This window comes from Pseudophryne corroboree, chromosome 8, assembly GCF_028390025.1.
Source record: "Pseudophryne corroboree isolate aPseCor3 chromosome 8, aPseCor3.hap2, whole genome shotgun sequence".
Classification (NCBI taxonomy): domain Eukaryota; kingdom Metazoa; phylum Chordata; class Amphibia; order Anura; family Myobatrachidae; genus Pseudophryne; species Pseudophryne corroboree.
This window is the reverse complement of record NC_086451.1, coordinates 177,138,805-177,147,097: the sequence shown is the minus strand read 5'-3', so window position 1 is coordinate 177,147,097 and position 8,293 is coordinate 177,138,805. Positions and strand designations below refer to the sequence as shown.

The following is an 8,293-nucleotide window of genomic DNA, read 5'->3' as shown; positions in this document are numbered from 1 at the left end:
TCACCAAAATTTGATAACAAGGTCAATTACGTCCCTGGGTGGGATTGAACCACCAACCTTTTGGTTAATAGCCATGCACACTAACTGATTGCGCCACAAAGACACTTTGCAAAAGTTCTTACTGACAAAGGCTAATAAGCATTCATCTAAAACGTTTCCTAGAAAAACTTTAAAAAGTCAATAATCTGGAGAGTTTTTGTAAAATGTTTCTTCCATCAACCAACGAAGAAACACATTGGTACTTTCCCATGATGAGTGAGTGCTTCAGGATCTCTTGCACTTACATGTGCAGCAGAGTACAGCAATAGAAGCATGCTGGGCCCATAACCCAGCGGTAGGCAGATTGAAACTATCCTCTGCTATATTCATTTTTTTTTGTTAATTAAAGTAATCCAAAACTGGGATTGATATTTTGGCTCTTTTATTTTTACTTAAAGTACAATAACTTTTACCATTTTAATTTGTTTTAATAGTATATTGACAGTATTGTTTTCTTTCAAAAATCCACTTAATTTTCTTTACCCTATTATTAAAATGGTAATTGACAAAAACAAACTACATTGTCACCAGAAGAGCAATACAAAATGTACAAGTGATATATTAAAATCATCTTTCCAGCTTGAATTTCAATGATGCATTGGGGCAACGATTTTGTGAGAAACATCTTCACCCTTAAATAAAGATTTTCTTAATTCCTTACCTGTGTGCTAATTAGATATCACCTTGTTTTCACATTAAACAGACTTCCACATGAGAAAGCAGCAAGGATACAGTGGCGTTAATGTTTCCTGGTGTCAACCTGTATTATTTCAGTAGACATTGAATTGAGGATGCATCTTGCTGCCTTTCTAATGAAGCAAGTTTAATTTAGTAATAGGTGAAAAACCATCCCTACAAAGGTGTTAATCAGAGACTTGGCTTTGTGGACACTTTTCAAAGAACAAATTTGTTAGCATAAAAATAAAGCCAGAAAATGAAGAGCTGTTTAATCACTCAAATGGATTTTTTTTGCCAGCATATTTCTTTTTCTCTGCAACCCACTGCTAAATTGTGCTTCCTAGCTGTTTTTATAAAATCACTGAATTAAATCTAACTACATCAGAGAAGGCCAGGTACCCTACACCATAACAGGGGGTTTGAAATTTTGACTTGTCTACTTAAAGATCACCAAAATCTGATAACAAGGTCAATTACGTTCCTGGTTGGGATTGAACCACCAACCTTTTGGTTAGTAGCCAGACACACTAACCGATTGCGCCACAGAGACACTTTGCAAAAAGTACATACTGACAAAGTCTAATAAGCATACATCTAGAACGTTTCCTAGAAAAACTTTAAAAAGTCAATAATCTGGAGAGTTTTTGTAAGATGTTTCTTCCATCAACCAATGAAGAAACACATTGGTACTTTCCCATGATGAGTGAGTGCTTCAGGATCTCTTGCACTTACATGTGCAGCAGAGTACTGCAATGGAAGCATGCTGGGCCCATAACCCAGAGGTAGGCAGATTGAAACTATCCTTTGCTATATGCATTTTTTTTTTGTTAATTTAAGTAATCAAAACTGGGATTGATATTTTTGCTCTTTTATTTTTACTTAAAGTACAATAACTTTTACCATTTTAATTTGTTTTAATAGTATATTGACAGTATAGTTTTCTTTAAAAAATCCACTTAATTTTCTTTACCCTATTATTAAAAGGGTAATTGACAAAAACAAACTACATTGTCACCAGAAGAGCAATACAAAATGTACAAGTGATATATTAAAATCATCTTTCCAGCTTGAATTTCAATGATGCATTGGGGCAACGATTTTGTGAGAAACATCTTCACCCTTAAATAAAGATTTTCTTAATTCCTTACCTGTGTGCTAATTAGATATCACCTTGTTTTCACATTAAACAAACTTCCACATGAGAAAGCAGCAAGGATGCAGTGGCGTTAATGTTTCCTGGTGTCAACCTGTATTATTTCAGTAGAAATTGAAATGAGGATGCATCTTGCTGCCTTTCCAATGAAGCAAGTTTAATTTAGTAATAGGTGAAAAACCATCCCTACAAAGGTGTTAATCAGAGACTTGGCTTTGTGGACACTTTTCAGAGAACAAATTTGTTAGCATAAAAATAAAGTCAGAAAATGAAGAGCTGTTTAATCACTCAATTGGATTTTTTTTGCCAGCATATTTCTTTTTCTCTGCAACCCACTGCTAAATTGTGCTTCCTATCTGTTTTTATAAAATCACTGAATCAAATCTAACTCTGATTACATCAGAGAAGGCCAGGTACCCTACACCATAACAGGGAGTTTGAAATTTTGACTTGTCTACTTAAAGATCACCAAAATCTGATAACAAGGTCAATTACGTGCCTGGGTGGGATTGAACCACCAACCTTTTGGTTAATAGCTGTGCACACTAACTGATTGCGCCACAAAGACACTTTGCAAAAGGACATACTGACAAAGGCTAATAAGCATTCATCTAAAACGTTTCCTAGAAAAACTTTAAAAAGTCAATAATCTGGAGAGTTTTTGTAAAATGTTTCTTCCATCAACCAACGAAGAAACACATTGGTACTTTCCCATGATGAGTGAGTGCTTCAGGATCTCTTGCACTTACATGTGCAGCAGAGTACAGCAATGGAAGCATGTTGGGCCCAAAACCCAGCGGTAGGCAGATTGAAACTATCCTTTGCTATATGCATTTTTTTTTGTTCATTTAAGTAATCAAAACTGGGATTGATATTTTTGCTCTTTTATTTTTACTTAAAGTACAATAACTTTTACCATTTTAATTTGTTTTAATAGTATATTGACAGTATTGTTTTCTTTCAAAAATCCACTTAATTTTCTTTACCCTATTATTAAAATGGTAATTGACAAAAACAAACTACATTGTCACCAGAAGAGCAATACAAAATGTACAAGTGATATATTAAAATCATCTTTCCAGCTTGAATTTCAATGATGCATTGGGGCAACGATTTTGTGAGCAACATCTTCACCCTTAAATAAAGATTTTCTTAATTCCTTACCTGTGTGCTAATTAGATATCACCTTGTTTTCACATTAAACAGACTTCCACATGAGAAAGCAGCAAGGATACAGTGGCGTTAATGTTTCCTGGTGTCAACCTGTATTATTTCAGTAGACATTGAATTGAGGATGCATCTTGCTGCCTTTCCAATGAAGCAAGTTTAATTTAGTAATAGGTGAAAAACCATCCCTACAAAGGTGTTAATCAGAGACTTGGCTTTGTGGACACTTTTCAAAGAACAAATTTGTTAGCATAAAAATAAAGCCAGAAAATGAAGAGCTGTTTAATCACTCAATTGGATTTTTTTTGCCAGCATATTTCTTTTTCTCTGCAACCCACTGCTAAATTGTGCTTCCTAGCTGTTTTTATAAAATCACTGAGTCAAATCTAACTACATCAGAGAAGGCCAGGTACCCTACAGCATAACAGGGGGTTTGAAATTTTGACTTGTCTACTTAAAGATCACCAAAATCTGATAACAAGGTCAATTACGTCCCTGGTTGGGATTGAACCACCAACCTTTTGGTTAGTAGCCGGACACACTAACCGATTGCGCCACAGAGACACTTTGCAAAAAGTACATACTGACAAAGTCTAATAAGCATACATCTAGAACGTTTCCTAGAAAAACTTTAAAAAGTCAATAATCTGGAGAGTTTTTGTAAGATGTTTCTTCCATCAACCAATGAAGAAACACATTGGTACTTTCCCATGATGAGTGAGTGCTTCAGGATCTCTTGCACTTACATGTGCAGCAGAGTACTGCAATGGAAGCATGCTGGGCCCATAACCCAGAGGTAGGCAGATTGAAACTATCCTTTGCTATATGCATTTTTTTTGTTAATTTAAGTAATCAAAACTGGGATTGATATTTTTGCTCTTTTATTTTTACTTGAAGTACAATAACTTTTACCATTTTAATTTGTTTGAATAGTATATTGACAGTATAGTTTTCTTTAAAAAATCCACTTAATTTTCTTTACCCTATTATTAAAAGGGTAATTGACAAAAACAAACTACATTGTCACCAGAAGAGCAATACAAAATGTACAAGTGATATATTAAAATCATCTTTCCAGCTTGAATTTCAATGATGCATTGGGGCAACGATTTTGTGAGAAACATCTTTACCCTTAAATAAAGGTTTTCTTAATTCCTTACCTGTGTGCTAATTAGATATCACCTTGTTTTCACATTAAACAAACTTCCACATGTGAAAGCAGCAAGGATGCAGTGGCGTTAATGTTTCCTAGTGTCAACCTGTATTATTTCAGTAGAAATTGAAATGAGGATGCATCTTGCTGCCTTTCCAATGAAGCAAGTTTAATTTAGTAATAGGTGAAAAACCATCCCTACAAAGGTGTTAATCAGAGACTTGGCTTTGTGGACACTTTTCAGAGAACAAATTTGTTAGCATAAAAATAAAGCCAGAAAATGAAGAGCTGTTTAATCACTCAATTGGATTTTTTTTTCCAGCATATTTCTTTTTCTCTGCAACCCACTGCTAAATAGTGCTTCCTAGCTGTTTTTATAAAATCACTGAATCAAATCTAACTCTGATTACATCAGAGAAGGCCAGGTACCCTACACCATAACAAGGGGTTTGAAATTTTGACTTGTCTACTTAAAGATCACCAAAATCTGATAACAAGGTCAATTACGTCCCTGGGTGGGATTGAACCACCAACTTTTTGGTTAGTAGCCAAACACACTAACCGATTGCGCCACAGAGACACTTTGTAAAAAGTACATACTGACAAAGGCTAATAAGCATACATCTAGAACGTTTCCTAGAAAAACTTTAAAAAGTCAATAATCTGGAGAGTTTTTGTAAGATGTTTCTTCCATCAACCAACGAAGAAACACATTGGTACTTTCCCATGATGACTGAGTGCTTCAGGATCTCTTGCACTTACATGTGCAGCAGAGTACTGCAATGGAAGCATGCTGGGCCCATAACCCAGAGGTAGGCAGATTGAAACTATCCTTTGCTATATGCATTTTTTTTTGTTAATTTAAGTAATCAAAACTGGGATTGATATTTTTGCTCTTTTATTTTTACTTAAAGTACAATAACTTTTACCATTTTAATTTGTTTTAATAGTATATTGACAGTATAGTTTTCTTTAAAAAATCCACTTAATTTTCTTTACCCTATTATTAAAAGGGTAATTGACAAAAACAAACTACATTGTCACCAGAAGAGCAATACAAAATGTTCAAGTGATATATTAAAATCATCTTTCCAGCTTGAATTTCAATGATGCATTGGGGCAACGATTTTGTGAGAAACATCTTCACCCTTAAATAAAGATTTTCTTAATTCCTTACCTGTGTGCTAATTAGATATCACCTTGTTTTCACATTAAACAGACTTCTACATGAGAAAGCAGCAAGGATGCAGTGGCGTTAATGTTTCCTGGTGTCAACCTGTATTATTTCAGTAGACATTGAAATGAGGATGCATCTTGCTGCCTTTCCAATGAAGCAAGTTTAATTTAGTAATAGGTGAAAAACCATCCCTACAAAGGTGTTAATCAGAGACTTGGCTTTGTGGACACTTTTCAAAGAACAAATTTGTTAGCATAAAAATAAAGCCAGAAAATGAAGAGCTGTTTAATCACTCAAATGGATTTTTTTTGCCAGCATATTTCTTTTTCTCTGCAACCCACTGCTAAATTGTGCTTCCTAGCTGTTTTTATAAAATCACTGAATCAAATCTAACTACATCAGAGAAGGCCAGGTACCCTACACCATAACAGGGGGTTTGAAATTTTGACTTGTCTACTTAAAGATCACCAAAATCTGATAACAAGGTCAATTACGTTCCTGGTTGGGATTGAACCACCAACCTTTTGGTTAGTAGCCAGACACACTAACCGATTGCGCCACAGAGACACTTTGCAAAAAGTACATACTGACAAAGTCTAATAAGCATACATCTAGAACGTTTCCTAGAAAAACTTTAAAAAGTCAATAATCTGGAGAGTTTTTGTAAGATGTTTCTTCCATCAACCAATGAAGAAACACATTGGTACTTTCCCATGATGAGTGAGTGCTTCAGGATCTCTTGCACTTACATGTGCAGCAGAGTACTGCAATGGAAGCATGCTGGGCCCATAACCCAGAGGTAGGCAGATTGAAACTATCCTTTGCTATATGCATTTTTTTTTTGTTAATTTAAGTAATCAAAACTGGGATTGATAATTTTGCTCTTTTATTTTTACTTAAAGTACAATAACTTTTACCATTTTAATTTGTTTTAATAGTATATTGACAGTATAGTTTTCTTTAAAAAATCCACTTAATTTTCTTTACCCTATTATTAAAAGGGTAATTGACAAAAACAAACTACATTGTCACCAGAAGAGCAATACAAAATGTACAAGTGATATATTAAAATCATCTTTCCAGCTTGAATTTCAATGATGCATTGGGGCAACGATTTTGTGAGAAACATCTTCACCCTTAAATAAAGATTTTCTTAATTCCTTACATGTGTGCTAATTAGATATCACCTTGTTTTCACATTAAACAGACTTCTACATGAGAAAGCAGCAAGGATGCAGTGGCGTTAATGTTTCCTGGTGTCAACCTGTATTATTTCAGTAGACATTGAAATGAGGATGCATCTTGCTGCCTTTCCAATGAAGCAAGTTTAATTTAGTAATAGGTGAAAAACCATCCCTACAAAGGTGTTAATCAGAGACTTGGCTTTGTGGACACTTTTCAAAGAACAAATTTGTTAGCATAAAAATAAAGCCAGAAAATGAAGAGCTGTTTAATCACTCAATTGGATTTTTTTTGCCAGCATATTTCTTTTTCTCTGCAACCCACTGCTAAATTGTGCTTCCTAGCTGTTTTTATAAAATCACTGAGTCAAATCTAACTACATCAGAGAAGGCCAGGTACCCTACAGCATAACAGGGGGTTTGAAATTTTGACTTGTCTACTTAAAGATCACCAAAATCTGATAACAAGGTCAATTACGTCCCTGGTTGGGATTGAACCACCAACCTTTTGGTTAGTAGCCGGACACACTAACCGATTGCGCCACAGAGACACTTTGCAAAAAGTACATACTGACAAAGTCTAATAAGCATACATCTAGAACGTTTCCTAGAAAAACTTTAAAAAGTCAATAATCTGGAGAATTTTTGTAAGATGTTTCTTCCATCAACCAATGAAGAAACACATTGGTACTTTCCCATGATGAGTGAGTGCTTCAGGATCTCTTGCACTTACATGTGCAGCAGAGTACTGCAATGGAAGCATGCTGGGCCCATAACCCAGAGGTAGGCAGATTGAAACTATCCTTTGCTATATGCATTTTTTTTGTTAATTTAAGTAATCAAAACTGGGATTGATATTTTTGCTCTTTTATTTTTACTTGAAGTACAATAACTTTTACCATTTTAATTTGTTTGAATAGTATATTGACAGTATAGTTTTCTTTAAAAAATCCACTTAATTTTCTTTACCCTATTATTAAAAGGGTAATTGACAAAAACAAACTACATTGTCACCAGAAGAGCAATACAAAATGTACAAGTGATATATTAAAATCATCTTTCCAGCTTGAATTTCAATGATGCATTGGGGCAACGATTTTGTGAGAAACATCTTTACCCTTAAATAAAGGTTTTCTTAATTCCTTACCTGTGTGCTAATTAGATATCACCTTGTTTTCACATTAAACAAACTTCCACATGTGAAAGCAGCAAGGATGCAGTGGCGTTAATGTTTCCTGGTGTCAACCTGTATTATTTCAGTAGAAATTGAAATGAGGATGCATCTTGCTGCCTTTCCAATGAAGCAAGTTTAATTTAGTAATAGGTGAAAAACCATCCCTACAAAGGTGTTAATCAGAGACTTGGCTTTGTGGACACTTTTCAGAGAACAAATTTGTTAGCATAAAAATAAAGCCAGAAAATGAAGAGCTGTTTAATCACTCAATTGGATTTTTTTTGCCAGCATATTTCTTTTTCTCTGCAACCCACTGCTAAATAGTGCTTCCTAGCTGTTTTTATAAAATCACTGAATCAAATCTAACTCTGATTACATCAGAGAAGGCCAGGTACCCTACACCATAACAGGGGGTTTGAAATTTTGACTTGTCTACTTAAAGATCACCAAAATCTGATAACAAGGTCAATTACGTCCCTGGGTGGGATTGAACCACCAACTTTTTGGTTAGTAGCCAAACACACTAACCGATTGCGCCACAGAGACACTTTGTAAAAAGTACATACTGACA

At 34.7% G+C, this 8,293-nt stretch overlaps 2 non-coding genes across 2 annotated transcripts; both read right to left on the bottom strand.

The window, feature by feature from the left end:
* Nucleotides 1-4,696: 4,696 nt before the first annotated feature.
* Nucleotides 4,697-4,770, bottom strand: TRNAS-ACU (transfer RNA serine (anticodon ACU)). The gene has a single exon. It is a non-coding gene; the product is annotated as a tRNA-Ser (tRNA).
* A 3,424-nt stretch (nt 4,771-8,194) lies between these two features.
* TRNAS-ACU (transfer RNA serine (anticodon ACU)) lies at nt 8,195-8,268 on the bottom strand. Its single transcript has one exon. It is a non-coding gene; the product is annotated as a tRNA-Ser (tRNA).
* Nucleotides 8,269-8,293: the final 25 nt, after the last annotated feature.